The sequence below is a fragment of the Antedon mediterranea genome, chromosome 11, assembly GCF_964355755.1.
Source record: "Antedon mediterranea chromosome 11, ecAntMedi1.1, whole genome shotgun sequence".
Taxonomy (NCBI): Eukaryota; Metazoa; Echinodermata; class Crinoidea; order Comatulida; family Antedonidae; genus Antedon; species Antedon mediterranea.
Window position 1 is genome coordinate 18,894,960 of NC_092680.1, and position 24,891 is coordinate 18,919,850.

Genomic DNA, 24,891 nt, shown 5'->3' on the forward strand with positions numbered 1-24,891 from the left:
AATACTGCTTTTCTGAGGGCACTTTTAATTAAAATTTTCATTCCGACAGTTTATTCGTTTAATTATGGCACCACTGTATACATTTCAGTCGTCGAAATATTGGACACAGAGAGCGGCGGATCCCTTTGATTCATTCAATTAATTACTGTCCAACTTGACAAAGCAATGTGGCTTCACCATCAATTAAAATTAGTTTCGCGTGTAAACGGACGGTGTCTAAACGGTTTCTCATTATTTTTTAGTTATCGTATTAATTAGGAACGTAACATTGGCAGTAGAAGTAGGCTCATAGAGGTATTCCCACCAATTCACATTTTAAATCATGAAATAGGCCTACATTGATACTCTGTCACTAGCTGAGAATTCTCAACTATTACCACAGTACGACTGTACGACGAAGTATACTTGGTATACTTGAGCACATTGATAAAGAATAGGATAAACTTAACAATATACAACAAATAAAATTAATGTAGGATCCCGTTTAACACTGTTCTCAACTATAGTCATTTTGGTATACTTGAGCACAGTGATAAAGAATAGGATAAACTTAACAATATACAACAAAAATGTACGATCCCGTTTAACACTGTTCTCAACTATAGTCATTTTGGTCTACTTGAGCACAGTGATAAAGAATAGGATAAACTTAATAAAATACAACAAATAACATTAATGTACGATCCAGTTTAACACTGTTCTCAACTATAGTCATTTTGGTATACTTGTCCAAGTAATATTCATCAAAAAGATAAATGCTGAGTAAACGGGACTAGTGGTCCTACTCTAACATCTGGACGACTAAGGAGGTACCCCAGTATAATCCCACTAAGTGACTACCAGGAGCAATCCGCCGTTTTCTCACAAATACAGTATCGAATTTCACTATAATATTAATAAATCGTAATTGAGTTACACTCAGATTTAAAAGATGAGGGCTGAGTAAACGGGACCAGTGGTCATACGCTAACTTTTACTGGACGACTAAGGAGGTACCTTAGTATAATCCCATCAAGTGACAACCAGGAGCAATCCGCCGTTTTATCACAAATTCAGTATAAAATTCCACTATATATAAAAAATCGTAATTGAGTTACACTAAGATTTTAAAGATAAATGCTGAGTAAACGGGACCAGCAGTTCCACTCTAACTTATACTGGACTAAGGAGGTACCCTAGTATAATCCCACCAAGCATGGATTAAGGAATATTATTCTATTCTTTAATCCATGCACCAAGTAACTCCCAGGAGCAATCCGCCGTTTTCTCACAAATACAGTATCAAATTTCACTATAATATAATATTAAAAATCGTAATTTAGTTACACTCAGATTTAAAAGATGAGGGCTGAGTAAACGGGACCAGTGGTCATACTCTAACTTTCACTGGACGACTAAAGAGGTACCCTAGTATAATCCCACCAAGTGACTCCCAGGAGCAATCCGCCGTTTTCTCACAAATACAGTATCAAATTTCACTATACATATATAAAAAACGCGGGAAAAAAACGTAATTGAGTTACACTCAGATTTAAAAGATAAATGCCGGGTAAAAACGGGACCAGCGGTCCTACTCTAACTTATACTGGACGACTAAGGAGGTACCCTAGTATAATCCCACCAAAGTGACTCCCAGGAGCAATCCGCCGTTTTCTCACAAATATTTATTTTCTAATACCATAAAAACCATAAGTAAGACATGGCTTGACAACAGGCCTTCAATGATCGATTATGTTTTTAATCCCCAGCAGGACTGGACACAGAGTGGTTTCAGTCACGTGGTTTTAAAATACTATGCTGCCCTTAACGTTTATATTTAGTTAGACTGTACGCCAATTTTTGTCCTTACGGCAATTTTTGTCCTTACGGCAATTTTGTCCTTACGCCAATTTTTGTCCTTACGCCAATTTTTGTCCTTACGCCAATTTTTGTCCTAACGCCAATTTAACCATACGGCAATTTGTTCATATGGCAATGTGTGTGTGATGGCCGCCCATATTATATAATGCTTGAATCATGGATTAAAGAATAGATAATTCTTTTATCCATGCTTGAATAAAGACACAATCGACCAAGTAATGTGTAGCCATTCCTGAACAAATTATATTTACATAAAACTAGAGGTGATTACAAACTAGTATACGTTGCAGTGTTAACTTGATTTACCTATGACTCACTAGTAGACACAATAAACTATGCAATTTTAAATGTATTATGTTAACAGCTGATTTATTGATTGTATTATTTTTCAAGTTTCATATTGTTTTCGATCACGAACGAAAAAAAGACATCTTGCCATTTTTGTGGTTGTGTTCGTGGAGTTGTGTTCGTGGAGTTGTGTTCGTGGAGTTGTGTTCGTGGAGTTGTGTTCGTGGAGTTGTGTTCGTGGAGTTGTGTTCTTGCAGTTGTGTTCGTGGAGTTGTGTTCGTGGAGTTGTGTTCGTGGAGTTGTGTTCGTGGAGTTGTGTTCGTGGAGTTGTGTTCTTGCAGTTGTGTTCGTGGAGTTGTGTTCACGGAGTTGTGTTCGTGGGGTTATGGTCTTGAAGTTGTGCTGTTTCAGTTGTGTTCGTGCAGTTGTGTTCTTGCAGTTGTGTTCTTGCAATTGTGTTCTTGCAGTTGTGTTCTTGCAGTTGTGATCTTGCAGTTGTGTTCACGGAGTTGTGTTCACGGAGTTGTGTTCACGGAGTTGTGTTCGTGGGGTTATGGTCTTGAAGTTGTGCTGTTTCAGTTCTGTTCTTGCAGTTGTGTTCGTGCAGTTGTGTTCTTTTTTTTCAGTTGTGTTCGTGGAGTTGTGTTCTTGCAGCTGTGCTGTTTCAGTTGTGTTCGTGCAGTTGTGTTCTTGCAGTTGTGGTCTTGCACTTGTGTTCGTGGAGTTGTGGTCTTGCAGTTGTGTTCGGTTCTGCTTCATTTAGGCCCTAAGTGAAAACAAATAAAATTTTAAGAGACTAAAAAATTAAAGCGAGTGTTTACCGCTGTAGTATACTACGACAAATTATCTGGTAATATTATGTAAATTTTGCCACATGATGTAAAAGTCACTTACCAATAAGTTGAACAAAGTTTCAAGTCATACAAAAGATATCAATAAAAATTAACTAATTTGTTATTTTTCCATAGACTTTTTTTTCAATTCAATATCAGGAGTGATTGCAACACGATGGTAACGCCTAAATATTAATACGGTACTTAACTGAGATATCAAAGATCATTGACCCAAATAAACAACTAACACACTAATGAAAATGATCCACTAATAATATTTTATTTCATGTCAATTAATAGCGGTAAATATCAATACTATTAATGTAATTGATACATATAAATTATCTATGTGTAATACTGTAATGGCACTTAATAACCACTCAGTGTAAGGCACTTAACCCATAAACAACCACCAGCACAAAAATGGGTGGAAAAACACACAACTAGGCATCCAATAATAATACTATACACTGAATGCTTTGTTCTAAAAGTTAATAAATCTCTTGCAACGGAAGGCATAAAACCACCCTCTATGAAGGCATTTAAATTACATTTTATCACAGAATTAATATTTTCTTGTTCAATTTTTATTCACTGAAATTCAAGAGATGAGATAAAGCCAACACAGTATATAGTGTTATGTGATATTCCTGTATGCAAATGTTGAATTAACCTAAAACCTGTTGATTTGCTTGATTAGTCCTAATTATATATGCAAATATTTTAGAGTCATTGACCTATACTGAGATAATCAAATAATTAAATTTAATTTGACCGATCATGAAGCAGGTAGGTATTACCAGGGAGTTGTAAACTCTATGGTATTACCATGGCGGTATAAATGGTATTAAAGATTCAATGAAGATGTTTCATAATGAACCTGGTAGGTAATGATAATTAGTGAAACTTCTACAGATTGGTCCACAGTGATGGCATTGCTTTATTTTGTAACAAAAAAACCTTCAGTTCTAATTTAATTTATCATTACAATAGTTGTTACATTATAATAAACTAATATACTAGGACACTTCAAGTATTGATAACTTCTCATTTAGAAATTTCTTTCAGACCAAGGGGTTGGGAAGGTCAACTATGCCTGAAAACAGTGCTTTCATAAAAAGCCTACAAATACATAATGATGCAATATCAATGTATATAATACACAAAAGAACAACACAAAAATAATCAACAAATAATTGAAAACGCACCAAAATTACTAAAAACCAACTCAACCAGGGTGTGGCCAGAGTCAAATTTCACTCAAAACACCCCAAAACCACTGCATGCATGTTAAATAAATAAAATAAAATACTGCAACATGACAAAACATTTATTAGCTGTTTTAAAGTTTTAGGATCATTTCATTTCTACGGCTCTACAGGCAGTCCAAACACTAGACCTTCAAACAGTAAATTTAGAGTCCTTGATTTTTATGATGATAACTAAAAAGTTTTCATTTAATACGATTTACAGATCTTTTATTGTTTCTAATTTGTTTATTTGTCAGAAACAATTAAGCAAATTGGTGATTAATTACTTTACTACTGTTTTATTCTTTAAGTTGTAAATTAAAAGTTTTTTATATCAAAAGGAATTTCCATTTATTTAATACCTTTTACAGATTTGTTGGGTGTTTCTAATTTGTTTATTTCTTGAAAGCAATCAAATAAAATGATTGAAATGGCAAAATCAGCACTGTGGTCATGTTACAAGAGTTGTCAAAACAATATAGAAAGTAGGTAGGAAGACCTTTTCCATTTCCCCTAACTGTTATACTGTTTTATGGGAGTAAAGTTGAGTTTAAATAATATATTTTAACATTTAACTACTACTGTAGCGTATCCACATCCTGCTTGGTAAATTCCAAATAGCGACACAGTAGTGGCAATGATTAATTTTAATTCAAAATCACAGGATTTTGTGATGAATGAATATTCATTACACAGGAATTAAAACACCTAACGTGGAACTTAGTGCTGACTGAATGACCAATGTGTACGGCCATAGGCAAGGTTTACCAACTGGCACGTGGCTAAGCCTCAAGCCTCATATGGCCTCTTTCTTTTCGCAGGGTTTCCATAGTTAATTAATTACTACAGAAATTATTGGTAATTTAACAATAGTTTTGTTTGATCTTTGTGTATGACCTGAATTTAAAAAATAACCAGATATGTCCGTAGACAATGTGAGGATGGTAAATCAATGGTAAATTAAAAAATATTTAATTAAAGAGATCAACAAGTGAAAGCTAATAGGTAATTTATTCTGATTGAACTTAATCATTATGAACATATATTTACTTGTGTTAAGCTCTGTCTACACTATCAAACTTTATGTGACAAACAAATGTGATGTGCCAATATATGGACATGATGATAGGCATATTACTACCATATTTGGGCACATCAGACTTGTTTTATCAAAATAGTTTGATAGTGTGGACAGAGCTTTATGTAGTAACACAACTGTAATCCAGCTTGATAGTTGACATTTCTTCTTAATGTAAGTTTTTTTTATTCTGTACTTTTTTATTTCTTCAATCATTGGCACTATCTTTCATCCATTTTTATCTGAAATTTATAAGAAATTATTAAATGTAATTGCTTATATGCAACGTTGGGCCTGGTTGCATTCTGGATGGGAGACCGTCTAGAAATCGCGGCGGGTGCTGTATATACTGGAGAGTGATGGTGTAATGGTAATATCGGACTATCATGTGATAGGCATCTGTACCATACTAATTGCATCCTTAGGCAAGGTGCTTTACTCTCATTGCCTCGTCCTTCGGATGGGATGTAAAGCCGTTGGTCCCGTGTACTTAACAGTGCACGTTAAAGAACTTGGTACACTATTCGAAAAGAGTAGGGGATCGTCTCCCGGTGTGCTGATCTGGTAGGCGCTGCACTGCTGGCTGCTGTGGGTCCGTGAAGGGCCTAATCCGAATTTCCTCAGTTTCCAGTTAAGCTTGAGGACAAATATGAATATGAATACCTTTTGTAGGTTCTTGATAAAAGCTGAAAATATGTAACATAAACAATTTATAATTTGTGAAAACATGCATGTTTACTTCATATAAAAACTACTCTAAAAAATTGTTAGAGAAAACAAAGAAAAACAGTACAGTATACAGTACAAAAAAGTTAATTTTAGGATTAGTGCCCTAGCCCCAGAATGATTGCCCTGATTCTTAAATGAAGAATAAAACAGAAAGCAACAATACATGAATGGACATTCATTTTTAATCTTAAAAATCGCTTTTAACCTTTAAAATTTGGCCATATTTAAGGTCATTTAATATTTTCAACAATTGATAAAAATTCTGAAAGTACGTTCAAGTAGTGTACTTAAAACACCTTGTGATAATATCCACTTAAACAGGCTTAACTCAGTACCTTTTAATTGTGTTGTCGGTTAAACTTATAAAGACGAGTTGTTAGATGCACCGCTATTTAATAGCTTAAATAGAGATTACAATTGGATTGTAATAATAGGGTCCTACAGACATCAACACCCTGATCTTAATGGGTCTTCTTGATCAGTCTATACACACTTTAGGGCCTAGAGTAATCCAGTCTATAATAGTTGAATTATTAGCAGTGAATAGAGGAATTAAACTGGAGTAGATTTTGCAGGAAGTAACAGTGGCTATATAAGAGGAGATTAGGAGATTTTAAGCACTTGGGTTTGTTTACCCATCTGGGCGGTTACATGTATTTACAATACATTTTAATTATTGTCAATATTATTGTACCACTGGCTTTAACTGTAAGTGGTTTAAACATGGGAGTAATTCCTCAAAAAAAGTTACAATTCTCTTATGAAATTGAACAAAAACTTGTGTTTGGGTTACAGGTAGTTACCTTAATTGTACTCAGGTCTTCATAAAAAAAGTAAAAAGAATATTTCAATAGTTTTAGCAAGTCATTCTATACAAATTTATTTAATTTAATTTTCAGGCACTAACAACCACATAAATACATGACAACGGTGCAGCACTCTGAGGATTGCCGTGAGTGCTAAGCACTATGAAATTGGCTCTCCATACTGCATTTCAAACATATACAAGTAATATATAAGTTTCTGAACTAGCTCAGAAACATATAAACTTGTAGAATGACTTTTTGACTCAATAGCTGCATAGTCTAGTGCCGCATCGTTACCAAAGAAAGGTCGCTAAAAGGGTATATTCTGCATAGGTGCGTTTGTGGAAACATGGAGAGATGAGTATTGTTATGGGTTGTTGCTTGATCAAAATCATAATGTTTGATCAATGTTTTTTCCAAAAACATTCTTTCTTGTTTGAATTTAGGTCTGTGGTATTTATCTCTTTTTCTGTACATCTGTAATTGGACCAAATTCTGTAATATTTATAGATGTTTGTATATTACTGTACTTGAGAACTCTGTTTCTTTCATTAAGTTTCAAATGCAGCCTTCAAAAAATCAATGTAATGCTCCTAAAACAGAACAAAGCCGATTACTACAAAAAAATAAAATTGTAACACGTTTATAAAATTGTCTAAACTAGCAGTCCGAATTAGGTGTGTATCTAGAAAATATAATCAAACACATTTGGTGATTAATTATTCACTTCTCATATGAAAGTTGTTGATAATATTTAAAAAACAAAGAACTCCATTGGGTGTTAACATTTTATATGCATATATCATTTTAAATAAGCGCTAGACTTTGTTTAATAATAATCATGCAAGAAAACAAAGATGAACTTAATATTAACAAAGATGAAGATAAAGAAGACAAATTTGGGTGTTAACATTTTAAATACATATATCTCGATTAGGATAAACGTCTTCATTCAATAATGTATAAAAATCATGAAGCAAGATGTGAAGGTCTACATGAGATTGAAACTAAGCTGAAATTTGTGATTTGCATTAAAATTCATGATTAACACAAAATGAAGATAATCTATGAAGAGTTAATATTCTAAAAACACATATATCTCTTTATAAATAGGCTAATATATGATAATCTTGATGGTTTTCAAAAGATAATGTATTAGAAAGAAGGATACACAGTGGGCCTTTGTAAGACGTTGAAGGTTGTTTATTGTGATATGGCGCATTGATCAACACATTCATCATAAAACTATAAGGTCATTTGTTATATAAGGTTATTAAAACATGTCTAGCCTGAAAAATGTATTTTTCTACATCAATCAAACATTTGATGGATTACTCTACTTAAATATGATCATGGGGAATATACATTTATCCCAGACTCAATATTTCATTTTATTAATTTCAGCCATACAATTTATTTGGGTATTAGATGTATCTTTAATCAAACAAGCAACAACTGTAATATTTGGTAGAACTGGAAAGAGTAATGTTTACTCTTCCTTGGTAGACAAGATATTGTGAGAGTGTCGGTATTAAAAACTAATAGTAGTAAACAGTACATATATTGTTAGTTTACTGGCGCAAATAGGATAGCTATCTGGAACGATATGTAATGTTATCAACAACAATATCAAAACTTGTATCATTTGTATTTATTTATATAGTTATCACATCGTATTATTTATTCTACTCAGGTACAAAACATATCTCGAAATTGTTAACAATTTTGACAATAAAGTTATCTTGTATCTTGTATCTTGTATTGTATCTTGTATCTAAGTGGTGTAGAGAAAAAAATATATATATTTGACTAATCTTGATATATATCGCAGTTAAACAATTACAATTATCGTTTAAAATCTTGACAATTATTAGGAGATGAGTAAAAGTCATGGATGATTTGTACAAAATAATGATACATTGATCACATTTCTTTTGAGTGACAATCATTAGCCTTTGCTTTAGCTGCGCTATGTCTTTGATTTGTGCCCAAGTGGAAACCTAGTGGGAACCAAGCTTAAAATTAAAAAATTAAGCTCTGTCTACAAACTTTATGTGACAACTAAATGTGATGTGCCCATATATGGACATATCACTAGTATATTTGAGCACAACACAATTTTTGTTGTTGTCAAACTTTGATAATGTAGACAGAGCTTTAGATATATATATATATTTAGTAACATTTTTTCTTCATACTTCCAGAAACTAGGTCAGAATTCAGAAAATTTATATTTTGCTGTTCTAAAAGCATTTGTTTATCGCAAAATTATAACCTTTTATAACTATATGGCTTTTCCAAATAGCTTGACTACATATATAACAACTGAAATCTATAAATTACAGTTGTTATTACATGTTCCTTTTAAATTTTCATTACTGCAATATGTATATTATGACATATTCCCAGGCTATAATAACCTTAAGTTCATAATAAGTAAGTAAATTGTTCAAAAATTTGTTTCTTAAAAGCATTTTAAATAGGTTTAATCACGAAGGAAATAAATAAGATTGCCTTTATGGTATAATAAATCAAGATTAGAAGTTAGAACATGGAGGAAATATATATATATACAACAATCAAATAATATAAATATAAATATTTCCTCCGTGATTAGAAACAGTTCATAATACAGTAAGTTCCCACTATTGACCAACCAGCCTGGCACAAGTATTGGTTTTTCAGAAATTCTGATAAAAAAGAAAGATAAAAGAATTTGGGTCTCAGAGAAATTTCAATTTAGAAGAGTTTCCAGTTTTTCCCAGAGTCTGGTATTTTTCATTCTTTCTTTTGACTGGATTGTATTGTCAGTAATGTGGTACTACTGGTCCAGTTACAAGGTTTAAAAGAAAAGAAACGTTAAAACATGCATAACACATATACAGAAAAATAAATGCATACCAAATTCCAGATATATAAAGTAATTTATAAAAGACATACATGCATAGAGTTGACTGATATTTTCATAGGGTAATTTCCCAATAGTTGACGTTCCCAAGCCTGTAGGGGGGGGGGGGGGGGGTTCGTGAGATTAAAAAAAAAACCCTTTTTCTGAAGAAGACGTGCCCTATACAAACAAGTAACCTGAAAGTGCTGGTAAAAGTCCTAATTCGTTTCAATTTTATGTTCAATATTGAGTCACCCCAACCAAGATTCAACAACACTTTTAGCATACAATGCATCTATCACCTATTATTCTATCATATTATTCAAACTGTTAAATGCTATGTGTGAACATACACCTTAAAGCAGCCTTAAACTTACAGGGTCATGGTCAAAAAAGCAAAACAAAAAACGTAAGCAATTATTTACATGTTAACCAATATTTACACCTGCCTAACACGATACAAGTTTTCATCACCAAATTCCAGGTGAGATGTTCTTCATAACATTCGCCTTGGAGTTGTTTGCATACAAGTGTGCTGTCTGCGTCAGACATCGTACAACCTCTCAACCTATTGTGTCTTGGGTATGTGATATTTGCTACCTTGCGCTAATGTCAATTTGTCTATCAGATTAACCCTCTCTCAGAAGGCTATTGTGAAACTGATGCTAGCTTCAAACTATTTACGTTTATTGATTCTTCTGGGCCTATAAGGTGAATGGCCTTGTTATCATTGTTTTTCTGATACCACAACGAGTAAACAATAATTGAGAATGATCATAAAAATTCCTGCATGATGAGATAACAATAGCATATGAGAAAATAGAAGTAGAGGAATTAAATGATTAAGTAACGATCTTTTTGTTTCTGTTCATTTTCTCGTAAACATATAATTTATTATTATTAAATTAAAAATTATACAAAGATATATACAATACAACATATAAAAAAAAAATACATAGCTGTAACTGAAATAAGCCAGATCTAATATAAATATTAAACAAAATTAAACCTAGCAGTTTTGGAAACATCAAGTTGGTAATGGTATGATATAAATAAAACAATGTTAGAACAGACCTCCCAACTCTCAATCGATAATGGTGAGTCTCCTATTTTGAGTCATCTCACACTCTAAGTTTCCCAGTACAATACATACTTTATGATAAACCCAACAAAGGCATTTTATTTTTATAACACTGGGTTCATCAGAGTTTAAATGCATTATTTCTATTAACATTATTTCATGTCAATCAACTGTATTTTTATATTGCAATTCAGTTTTTAATGTAATAGTATTGATTGATTGATCTATATGCATGAATTGAATTCTATGTTTATATAGCAGTATCACAATGCACTTAAAACACAATGATAGTAATAATGGACAGAAACCATTTTCTATGTATTGTTATAGTTGTGATTACATATACTAAGTTATATAAGAAGAAGCACATAAAGAAAATTATTTTTTCTATGCTACTTATATCTTCTACCTTCCTTGTAATGCAAGCGTTACTTTGTGAATTGGTAGTGTAAATTAAATTTTAGAATACAGTCAGTTATAAATGTATTGAAATGCATGGTATAGTGTAGGGAACTCAAGAGAAAAGATGAGACAGTATGGAATGATAATAGGCTCTAAGACCCCACTCAATCCCTCAATCTCAAAGTCTCTCTGGTTATGGGGTTACTTTATAGCAATCTAAATGCTTTACAATGCTTTTATTTCTACTTAAAAGTCACTTACTGATATACTGTACTACTTATACTGTAGGCCTATAGAGCATCACGGTGTGACATCACAACAATAGAGGGCGCTGCATGGTTGCTAGCCAACCAAAAAATGCGTTCAACGCTACTATGTTGATAAACTGTAGGCCTAAAGATTTGTATTTCTATCAAATTATGTATCTTAGCTTGATTTTGTTTAACTTAAACTGTAGTTGAAGAGTAAATAGATTATTAAAAACAAATATTTAGTGATCTTTTTTAGTTTGTTTTTATTGAAAATTATTAAATTTTAAAATGACTACTTCAATAACCCTATTCCAAACCATTGGAGTCACTCAGACGAGGCAGGTTGAACGCATTTTTGGTTGCGCTAGCAACCACGCAGCGCCACCTACTGTCGTGACGTCAGCACCGTGATACTCTATATGCTTTTGTTCTAAGTCTGATTTTTTCAATTCAATTCATCGACATTTTTATTCCATAATCAAAATAAAAACATATACAAATACAATACAAATAATAAGATAATGGAATGGGATACAAAATAAGCACAAGTGCTTTAAGCATGTAACCCTAACAAAAAGATCAAACAATTAGTACAAACAAAAAGAACAAACCAAAATAACATAATGTGATTTACTTAACTTAAATATTTCTATTGTTATAATATTGCTTTAATCTCTGTTTAAACAAACTTAAAGTGGGGGATTGTTTTATATAGTCTGTTAAATTGTTCCAAATATGTGTTCCTTGGTAGGAAATACATTGCTGTCCGACTTTGGTGCGTTTTAGTTGTGGACAGTAGTTTGACCTGTTTCTAGTTGAGTAATTATGGAATGAGGCAGATGTACTAAATAAGTTATTAAATGATTCAGGTAATAGATTATGTTTATATTGATACATAAATATAGCAGTGTGTTTCGTATAAAGGTCAAAAATATTTAATGTTTGGGTTGAAATAAAAAGTGGATGAGAAGGATGCATAAAATGAACATGACAAATATTTCTAAGTGCTTTTTTCTGGAGAATATGTATACGGTTTAAGTTTGTAGCAGAAGTAGCACCCCATACTGTGATAGCATACGTTATTCTAGGTAATATAAGTGCATTGTATACCGTTAACAAGATTTTACTTGATAACATAGACTTCACTTTGTTTAAGACACCAATTATTCTAGAAATACTGTTTGCTACCTCATTTACATGATAATTAAACGATAAAGTTTCATCCAGAAATAAGCCTAGAAATTTAACTTCAGTAGCTTTTACTATACATTCATTTCCCATCCTCAATTCTAGTGAGGTAGTGTCAGCTGACTTATTTCTAGCCTTAAATATAACATATTTTGATTTGTTTACATTTAGCGTTAATTTGTTAGCAATAAACCAGTCCGAAAGTATAGATAACTCCTGGTTCATTGTATCAAAAGCTTGAGTAATATCATTGTGACTATAAAACACATTTGTGTCATCTGCATACATAATCATGTCTACATGGTTACATGCTAGACTAATATCATTAATGAATATAAGAAATAATAATGGACCCAATATGGATCCCTGAGGAACTCCAGTGTTTACTGTCATTTTACTAGATGCAGTATTAACAATAAATGTGTATTGTAGTCTTTTTTTAAGATAGTTTGAGAACCAGTTTAGCGGAACTCCTCTTATACCATAAAATCTTAACTTATCTAATAATATATCATGATCGATTGTATCAAACGCTTTTGATAAATCAAGGAAAACTCCTAGTGTGAACTCTTTATTCTCAATAGCGTTTGTGATTTTTTCAATCGATTGTATTAAAGCATGACTAGTTGAATGGTGTTGTCTAAATCCATACTGTGTTTTACTCAGTACGTTATATTTTGAGAGGTAACAAATCGTTTGATCATACACAATCCTCTCAAATATTTTGGAAAAAAAGGGTAAAATGGAAATAGGCCGATAATTATTTATATCGGAGATGTCACCATTCTTAAATACCGGGATAACTTTAGCAATTTTTATATCAGCCGGGACACAGCCCGATGATAATGACGTATTAATAATATGCAATAAAGGTTTTAAAATAAACGGGGAAGCAGATTTTATGAGTTGGGCACTTATACCATCATGGCCAGGAGAAGTATTCTTTGTGTTTTTAATATAGTGGTTAAGTTCATGTTCAGTAACAGGCTTAAAAAACATTGAAGAGGTAAAATTTCCCTTTAAGAAAGTTCTGTGGGTGATTTCTTCATTTTGAGATTCATGCCTAAATTTATTATTTAGTTTTTCTCCAATATTAATAAAAAAAGAGTTGAATGCATCAGCTTTCTCATCATTATCAGAGAAAGTCTCAGTACCCAATTTTATTTTTGTAGGCAAATTGGTAGTCTTTTTCCTACACATTATATCATTTAGGATTGTCCACGTTTTTTTAATATCTTGTTTATTTCGTTCAAACTGGACCATATAATATTCTTTTTTCCGATTTCTAATAGTAGTGGTTAACTTGTTTCTAAAATGTATGTACGTACTTTTATTAGTAGTGGTGTTATTTTGTTTGTACTTTTTATATAATTTATGTTTTTGAGAGATAGCTCTGGCAATTTCAGCTGTGATCCAAGGAGATTTTAACTTGTTCGCCTTATTTCTAATTCGTTTTAAAGGGAAACAATTATCAATTGTTTTATTTAAAGTGTTTGTAAAATTTTGATAAGCAACATTCGCATTATTTGAGAATAGCACATCATTCCACTGATTACTTTGTAATTCTTGCAAAAAATACTCCGTTTGTTGAGGAGAGTATTGTCGTTTATATACAAATCGAGGATATTGCTTATTATGTTTTTCCAAAGTATCTACACAGAATATTGGGAAGTGATCAGAAATATCAGTAATAAGTATTCCACTTTTAAGGGACGTAGTAAAACAATCGATGTTGCAATAAATGTTATCAATTATTGAAGCACAATTATCGGATATTCTAGTAGGACTTTTTATGATTGGCTGAAATGACTGAGAAAATATTGTGTCTAAGTGTGATTGGATAGTGTTGTCGGTAGATTGTTGGAGTAAGTTTATGTTATAGTCTCCCACAAGGTAAGCTTTCTTTTTTTCTAGATTAATCATTTGCATTACACATGTTAATTCATCATCAAACTTTTGCAAGGAACGTGAGGGTGGTCTATAAACTATACCACAAATAACATTATTTCCTGATTCTAACTCAATCTCAATAAAAATAGTCTCTGCTTCAGTCATACAAGATGACAGATCATTTCTAATAATATATGTTAGTTTGTTGGTAACATAGAACGCTACCCCACCACCTCTCTTATCTTTCCTATCATTGTGAATCAAACTGTAGCCTGGTAACTGGTATAGATTAATATTATCTTTTTCGGTTAACCAGGTTTCACTGAAGGCAATGACGGAGAAGGCATGTACGAGTGAGTCTAAATAGTTTGAGATTAAGTCAAACTTATTAACAACACTACGACAGTTTAGTCCAAATATAGAAAAGTTTGATGATAAATAAATTTTGTTTACTTTGGTTGGACAAATACTAAACCTTAGTGCCTGGTTGGTGTGTGAATAAAAGGATCTTAAACACTCACTGACTCACTTTTCTACTGAATAAATTTTATAATGTTTCCTATTGGTAAGACGTTACGGGTATTGCCATCATTTGTCAACATCCCCCACCAGGGCCATGCCTTCACTTTTTAGAAGCCTCTCATAAGATGTTTGAACAATTTTTATACTTACCTCCTTCCTCCATAATTAATTAATATATTTATTTATCTGTCTACTTATTTCTGTCTTTTACATAATAACACATTCATTGTCAGAGTAGGATTCTAAAAATGGATCAGATATACAACATAAATAATACAGCAATAATATAAACAAGGTAAAACAACATTCTAATTTACGATCAATATTAATTCTGTAAATAAAAAATATTATAAAAAAAAAACAAAAAAAAACAATATTCATGTAATAGTCATTTAAATATTTAAATAATAATATATATTTATTTATCTGGAGGACCAAACTTAAAGCCTTGGCCCTGGCATTCTCACAATTATATTTATTAGTTTATGTTCTGTTATATTGTATTGTGTGAAACAATACAAATTTAAAACTTAAGTACAATATACCAATACAACAAGCTTTGTTATTGGTACATTAAGTAATGAGAATTGAGAGAACTGCACAACCTTAGGTTATTAAGGGCGTGACTATGATACATCATACTTAACGGCTCAAGTTGGCTTATCATTTTAATGTGTTGAAGACCATTTTTTTTTCCAATGTGAAGGTTTTCTATACCCGTCATCACATTATTTCGTATATCACTTTTAAGAAAAGCAATTAATTGGACATAGATTTTATATTATAAGTGTATAAGTTTGTAAATAATGAAAACGAAATGGAAAATGGAGAAAAAAATCATAGCAACAAATATTTTAGGTTTATCTTTTGAGGAAGTTACCATCTAAAATGTTTTTCAATCTGTTTTTGGTGACTCATACTAAATGTTAAAAGAAAATAAATATTAATATTTTCTTATTTTATTAGGATGAATGACCTCGTCCGTTTTAGTATCAAAGTATCATTCAGACAATGCCTTTTCTATCAACAATTTATCATCTTCGTTATAAATAAATCCAAGCATTTAATATAATCTTATTTTCATTACATCTGCATAGTCTGGGTATAAGCTATTAGGGTGTGATACTTCATTCCAATACTTTGACTGTTTATTGAACTCCATGCTCTTACTTAACTGTTTAAATCGGTTATACAGTAAGATTTTCTCTTTTCATTTGCAACATTAGGATCGGTTTCTATTTTCCATTTTTATAGGAAACAATTGATTTCACACTTTCTTCTGTTACAACTGTAATCCAATAGAAACAGAAATAACATAAGAGATTATCTTCCAGTGTTTGTATATTTTAAAGGTTTAAATTTCCCCCGGTTCATTTCTTTTATTGTGTATTTTTTATTCTATAAGTCGCAAGTGTAAATAAAGATTAACAAATTCAAAGACTTTTGAATGGCACACGTCTCTTGTTTCCCTACTCTTTTGTATGGGAACAATCCTTTTGCAGATAAACCCCTTTTTAATAAAAAACAATAACACTATATTTCTTTATTCTTTTAAGTATTGCTAAACCTTAGTCAATAAACTTTTGGGTTAAAATAACAGATGCCCTGGCCTATAGGAGTGTTGAGCTTTACCCCTCAGTCACGGATCACGTTCTGTAGGCTAAGATTTTCCGGTTTGAACTTGTCAATTTAGCCATAAGGTGAAAAACATTGCCTGCTGATTAACACTTCTTTTGTGAAATTTTTTCCATGACTGAATTTATTTCCATTTTATTTGTTAAACATTTGTGAAACAATTAATTGTTTTTAAGCATGTAATCACCTTTCTAGATGAGCGGTTTATTAGACGTGCAGGGTGAAATTAGGTATAGTTTCAGTTGAACTCACTTTTTATTCAACATTTGTCGTAAAAATATATAAAACCAGCTGGTAGAACAACACACACTGTGTTATAATTTCCAACATATTGTCATGTTTAGCTACCGAATTATGTTCTTTCCCCTGCAAAGTTTTAACTGGGCCAGATTAGATATTTAGCCAAACAATAATGACTTTTGATTAGGCAATGTTAGAAGGACACAATCAGCAGTAAACACATTTACTTTGCAATCGGCAGTTGAAATGAACATGAAAGAGCCTTCTTCAGTTGAAGTGGTAGAATTTTTAAAAAGGAACCGAAACCTTGGCGGGGATTAAGAGTAATATACAGAAACAGAAACTAAATAAATCATAGGTTTTCTTATTGAGCTTCTTTTGAACAATAGTTATTTTTCTTGAGGTTAATGAGTGTTTACTTAGTGATAAATAACACCGACTAATATGTAATTAACTATCTTATTAATGCTAATCATGCTTAATAAATAAACTTAGGTACTTCAGAGAAAGACTTAAATACATCAATGAGCCCGGCTCTTTCAATATGTAACAAACGTACCCAGCAGACATCAATATTCAATGGTACTAATTAGAGGATTTATCATTTAGGGAGTTTATGACTTGTTGGTCATGTACCATGCTTCTTATTGCAGGGGCCTAAACATTGTAAAATGAAGTGCTGAACTTAACCTAAAGTCCTATCTTTTGCTTTGCAATTTTCAAACTTAAGGGGGGGGGGGGGGTTAAGAGGAAGGGAGTGTGGTGCCTTTTCTTAGATTATGTAAAGTAATGCTAATTAATAGAAGAATGTTTAAAAAAAATAAAACAGCTAAAATAGAAAAATTATAAAGTAATATGTTTTGAGATTTGCCTAAAATGTGTACAAAATATTGATTTATGATATATTTTTATTTAATTAACATCACTTTCCTAAACGTTCATTTCCCTTAAACTCACTCATTAATTTTGATGATTTAAGTCGTTTAAAACAGGTGGCATAATGCAAATCTGCTTTGACTCCTCGTTAACAAATTTGTTCTCCTTAGCACGCGTCACATCGACCGTTGTTGAGATACCCTAAGAAAGTAAACAAACGCTTGACATAAAGTAGAGAGTTACGATCATAAGCACGTTCATAAATAGATAACGATGGTTGAAACCTTACTCACACGGCAGTCCTTTGCTAACACGTGCGTATCAGTAACATAAGAATTCCATTATATTGTTTACTTTATACAGCGGCTTGACTGGTATGAACAAATTCTAATAGGCCTGTTTTAGTGTATTTATGTTTGAAGAATCAAATAACACCCCCTGAGTTAATAAAAATAACGAGTATACCGATCACAGTTGCATATGAATAATATGAGTAGATTAATTTAACTTAAGAATGATTAAATGAACTTAATTGACCAAACACCTGTATAGACGCACTTCATGATCGGAACAAAAATGAGTAAAAGAATTTAAGAATTTCCTTATCAACACAAATGTAAACATTTTACAGTTCTCTAAACTGTATATAACAATATTGTTATAACATTGAATTATTAAAAATGAAATTTTTAAATAAACAAAATTTATGATAACTGCATTCCAACATCATAGTATCATAAATACTAAATTATAGATTAAAACCAAACATTTTCGATAAAGTTTGTAAAAAGCGGCAGATAAGTAAAAAATAATAAAATAGATATATTATTAATGGTTTATTATTAATTATTATTATTATTATTATTATTAATCGTTTATTATTTGGAAAAAAATATTGTACTTTTAATGAAACAAATAAATAATAATTGTTATGGTTGCATGGCGTTAACATTCTTTGTGATAGTCGGCACAGAAATGAAAAATAATACAATGTGAAAAATAATACATAACAAATATTGTTTATGGTTATGTTATGTAAAATGTCACATGAAATTAGAATGTAAAAGGTTTATTACTTTGGATAACAAACATATAAAAAACTTTAAAATAAATATTAAACAAAATGTAAAATAACAACAAAATCAGTTCAATTTTCATTTAAAAAACTGTAAATATTAAACAGATTAAACCATAACACAAATATTTGTTCTAACAACTATGAAAATAAAACAAATGTTTAAAGAAACTAAAACTATTTATTCAATTTGCATTAAAAAACTATAAAACACTTTATAAACAATACATATCAAACATATTATAACTAAACTATTTGTTCAATTTGTCATTTAAAGTATTTGTATGAATGGAATTTGTAATTACCAGCATGGGTCTGTAAAAATAAATTAAATAGTATGATGTTTTTTATGTGACAGGACACAGTACATGATTTTGCATCAAGTGTTCCTTCTAAAATGTGGAACTTGATCCAAAAGTGGCCACCACAGGGGTTCTACAAATAGAAAACCACAGATCATCAACCCGTAAATTAATTCATAGAAATGCCGGTAACGCAGCTTAATTTAACTCGTGAGAAGTATACCAAAGGACTGTCGTACATGCTAGGACAAAGCTGCACCTAATATTATCATTATGTGTAAAACATAATTCTGATTAAAATCAATTATCTTGTAAATGGAACAAAAAAACACCTAAGGCTGTAGTTTGTGTAGTAAGCCAATGGCAATTTTAATTCGTAGAACCTCATAGTAAATGATGACTAAAGATGTCTGTATTAGCAAGATGTGGGTGATGAATTCTTCTCCCTGTCACCCTTCCTCCAAAACAACAAATTTAATTTATCAATTCCATGGAAACGATTGCAATTTATCTTAATAAATGATATGATTATTTCCATTAAGTTATACAAAATTGATTTATACTCCAAAAACAATAAAATAATATCTCAAGAGTCGGGCATCTTCACTTCAAAATAACAGCAGCAGAATCAGAGCAGGATCTTTATTATAAAGCTCTGTTTACACTATCAAACTTTATGTGACAAAAAAAAAGTGATGTGCCCATATATGAACATGATGACAATATTGCTACCTTATTTAAGTATATCACTACCATATTTGTGCACTTTTTTTTGTCAAACTAGTGTAGACAGAGCTTAAGAAATGTTTTTAATCAAATCAATGTTCAGTTAATTTTTTACCAGGAGTTATCAGTATTAAAACAATGAAACACCATTTTTTGTTTATTAATTAATAATTTAATTGTTCAGTAGTTGTTTTTTTTTCCTGTGAAGTTTCCTTATTATATAATAAACCTTTCTTGTTATTACACAAACCTATTAATATTGTTATATAATTTATTGAGTTTCCGTCCTGAGCAAATAGGTTGCTCTCAATTATCTCATTATTGTTCTCTCCAGGATCCTCTCCATTGGCCTGTTCTTGCAATAAATGTGGCAGGCAATCAGACATTATGTATAGGTGGCCCATAGTGGAACCTTGATTTAAACACTGTGCTCTGGCAATTCTTAAGCTCTGTTTACACTATCAAACTTAATGTAACAAAAAAAGTGGTGCACCCATATATGGACACGATGAGATAGAGTTTTAGATATGATCCTGATATAAACTCTATCCAATGTATTTTCTAATAATTCCATTATTAGTGCCAAGCCTACAGTCCTTACAAAATTTTTAAGTTTTGTTGGTAGAGACTCTAATTTAAGTGGGCAATTTGAATAAGGTGCTTTAATATGGATAACTGTTTATGATAGTTACTTTTTGATTGACAACTGAAGGAGGATAAGATATGGGTAAAGTGAGTGAACTACTTAATGTAATTGCAATCTGATAAATATTACTCTATTAATGGATATGTAACATGAGAATGCTAATACGGAAAGTGATTTACATAATGTACAGGTGAATGAAATAACATCTACTCTTTGAACATGTTATCCTATAATCCGTAAGCTTTAAAATAAATTGTAACCTTATCCATAGCAAGGTGGATCAAGCTATTACATAAATGTATATGCCTAATGGCCAATCACTCAAGCCCAGTATAAAATAAACCACAATAAAATATTATCTACTGAATAATATTTTTAACATGCAAACATTAAATATGATTATGTAAAAAAAAAAATCATCATAGCTTCACTGTAGGGTCATACATTTTGGGTCTTACCCCCACTTGTATACAAACCAAACAGGGGTGCAGCAGCCACTTCGAGACATAAGGCACTTGTGGTACCTGTTTTACTGAAAAATACTATGGACTTGAACTACCAAGACGACAGGAAAAATTTATACTAGGAACTGTTCATGACAGGGTTTGCAATAACATAGGTGGCCAGTTTTCATCGATTCAAAGGTAGGATCTCTTTAGTGATGGACTTAGCATCCAGTATAGCTTATAGCTAAATTTGTGCGATAAATCGTAACATTTTGACCCTGGACGGGCCAGGGACTTAAACTACTAATTTCACCCCTTTATTTCCCACGCTTGTCCTACCAAATCCTCGGAAATATATCCCATAAATGCTGCACCTCCTCATATATGAGTAGAGGGATAAGCCCATCTCATTGAACACTGAAAAACAAGGTAAAATGTTACGGGGTGGGTTTACATGACAGAATATAAATGTAGAGGTACACATATATAGGGATGCTATTATGTAGTATTTGTTATCAGTAAAAATCAATTTAGTTAATGATACACCTGATTTTCCATATCCAGCACACCATCCTAACCCCCAAGGGGAAATAGTGCTTCTATCTGCATATCACAAATTATATTTTAATATGATCACCTCACTTCCGAAACCGACATCAGTACAGAGCATTTCAACACATCAGGGAATATGGCCCAACAAAGAAAATGTGTGTAAGAATGCAGGAGTATTCATTAGTTATTCTGTGTAAGAGACACCGACAGATACACCGAAACGTGACCCAAACATGAATTGATTGATAACGACCTACATTACCGTTGTCTAAAGTATGCTCACTTACGGCTAATCCGTCGGTAATAACTGGACTGGACAAACTAGAAATGTTGTTATGTTTAGTTAAAAAAAAAAAGTAACAATGAGAATGCTACGATAACATAAAAAATAATTTTGAATAATTACAAAACCTTTCAAACTCTTATCTCCTAATTAAAACTTTTTTTAAACATTTAATATAAAAAACTAAAAGGTGTCATTTTATTTTCTATGGACTTAAATAAGATGTGTTAATTTATTATTCATATGTGTGTTTATACAACAGTCACCTATGTTGTTTTTTACTGGTGTAAATTGTGGATAATCATAATTTTTTTTTTTTATTAATTTTTTTTCCAATTTTTTTGTTGTTTTTTGATATATCGTTTCAAATTAATTAATTAAATTTCAGTATATCACCGGGCGGTTTCGAATTAATGTTCATTGCCTAATGTGTTTATATATATATATTATTATATTGGATATATATATATATATAAATCCAAAGGCAAATTACTGAAAAAATGACAATGCTGTGGGTATCAGTGGCTGGATCTCAATGGAGATACAAAATAAAAGCGAAAAGCTAAATCAAAACGAGAAGTAAAACTGGCAGAAAAGTTAGCAGAGCTTTCGGGCAACACTAGCCCTTCATCATATATATATATATATATATATATATTGAAATGCTATATTTTATCTTTATGTGCTACTTGGTAACAGGCTCTTGTCAAAGGGATTTATTCCCTTTTGTATTTCCCCATGGAGAAATAAGTTAGTTTCCCACTTACTTTGTAGTTGTTTGTTTGTTTGTTGTTGTTAATTGGCAATAAAGAATAAGAATTGACATTGTCACATTGCGATTGATATCAAATTCAGAATTTTTTTTACAAAAAAGGTAATAAATAAACAAAAATGTGTGAACCACCTGTTAAAGGAAGCAATGATACCCACATCCTGATATAATTCCGTAAATTTACAAACAGACGAAAGTTTCTTTGTTAACGAGAGCAGGATTAATTATTAGTGGACATCCAGGAAATATTAATAAAATAACCAGATTCATCATAATGAAAGACTTATTGTTTTTTCTCTTTTATAAAATGATATGATAAGACTAAGAGACATTTTTTTCTGGCATGTTTGTCATATAAAATATTTTACTTTTCAGGAAATATCAATAAAATAACCAGATTCATCATAATGAAAGACTTATTATTTTTTTCTCTTTTAAAAAAATGATATGATAAGAGACATTTTTTTTCTGCCATGTTTGTCATAAAAATATGTTACTATTCATTATGATGAATCTTGTTATAAAATAGTACAAAACTGACTCCAATACGAGAGGCAAGCCTTGATTCAACGTTTCAATCTTTATTTGATCATCATTTATTTATTTATTCAAGCATGTTTCAAGAGGGTGACCCAGCCAGCGGAAGCTGATTTTAAGGGGCCCTCAACAATACGACATAAAACATAACAAGTAAAAATATAAAACATCATCATCATCAGGAATAAACAATAATTCTAAAGGCAGACAATTATAACTAAAGTCTATTGTCTTAAGTATGGGTAAATGAGATATAAATAAGCCATACAGGGTGTTACAAAGAAAATCAAAATAAAAGACTGCAGCCACACAAGTAAAAATCAGACAACAATTTTAGCTCTTTGATTTTATTGAAGTTTATATAAATAAATACCAGCTCTGCTAACTTTTCTGGCTGTTTACTTTATATCGTTTTGATTTAGCTTTTCGGTTTTTTTTTTGTATCTCCATTGAGATCCAGCCACTGATACCCACAGCATTGTCATTTTCAGTGCTTATTTTATTTTGTATCTCCATTGAGATCCAGCCACTGATACCCACATCATTGTTATTTTTTCAGTGCTTAGTTTATTTTGTATCTCCATTGAGATCCAGCCACTGATACCCACAGCATTGTCATTTTTTTTCAGTAATTTGCCTTTGGATTTATAAATAAATACCAGTATATAAATAAATAAATAAATAAATACCAGTATATAAATTCAAATATAGAAAATACATGTGAATATATTAAATAGCAAGCTCATTTAAAGGTTTTTAAAATTTTATTACAATTTTAGGCTACAAGAAATAAAACTTGTTTATTATTGTGTTATTGCCAGTTTCTTGGCAGCAGAGACAGGGCATACATTCAACTAGTTAAATTGTAACCTGAAAAAGTGGTTAAAACACTTGAATGATTGTAGGTTAGAATACCAACACAAAATAACGGTTATTTGATTGACCGCCGTTGTCCTTGAGCCAACTATTGAAGCATCTTGAACGTTTGAACGCCAAGCATATTGCATTTTGGGTAATGTGAATACTTTTTGCCGACAACCACTGACTGATTAAAACAGTTATTTTTGGGAGCATAAATTAAGTTGAAATGCAGTAAATATAAATTCAATTGTTTAAATAAATTGTTTGTTCAGCACTATGCAGCAGCAACCAACCCTACAGTAAGTAACAAAAATCTAACCGAAGGTTACCATCTAGTAATGGAATTTACATTTTAATAGATACGGTACTAGCATATATGCATTTTCCCATCTGTTGATACATATTCTATAAAGCGATGCATCTTGAAATATATTATTTCTAGGTTAATGTATTCAGAGACAAAGACTTGATAAGTTAATAACCTCCAAATTTGTACTTTTGATTGTAGCATTGTAAGGACACCTACTGCATGATTATAACAAATTACCTAACATTATCGCCATCAAAACTCAATGAAGGGTGTACAATGCGCATCTCTTAATGATTTTCCTGTTAGTTTGATCACTTTTAGATAGGCGCGGTGAAAGATGGTGTAGGCGTACCAATATCAAGCACGTACTAGTGAGAATAATGCTCTAATCAAATGGATTTCATAACTCAATTAGGAGATAATCAGGCAGATTTTTCTCCATGGAGAGACCTACTAAGAAACACACACTTTTTCTTGGCTTGGTGTTTTAATCGGAGGCCTTGTAATTTTGGCCTAAATAATAGATCAAGTGGAAAGTTTAACAAGGCATAAATGTTCTTGTAAT

General features: G+C 31.5%; 1 long non-coding RNA gene across 1 annotated transcript in view; it reads right to left on the reverse strand.

Annotated features, from left to right (window-relative positions):
* Positions 1-8,518: 8,518 nt before the first annotated feature.
* LOC140062645 (uncharacterized) overlaps positions 8,519-24,891 on the reverse strand; it is a 43,262-nt gene continuing 26,889 nt past the window's right edge. Inside the window, exon 3 of the long non-coding RNA XR_011847511.1 lies at positions 8,519-8,618. This is a non-coding gene — a long non-coding RNA (uncharacterized lncRNA). The remainder of the gene's footprint in view (positions 8,619-24,891) is intronic.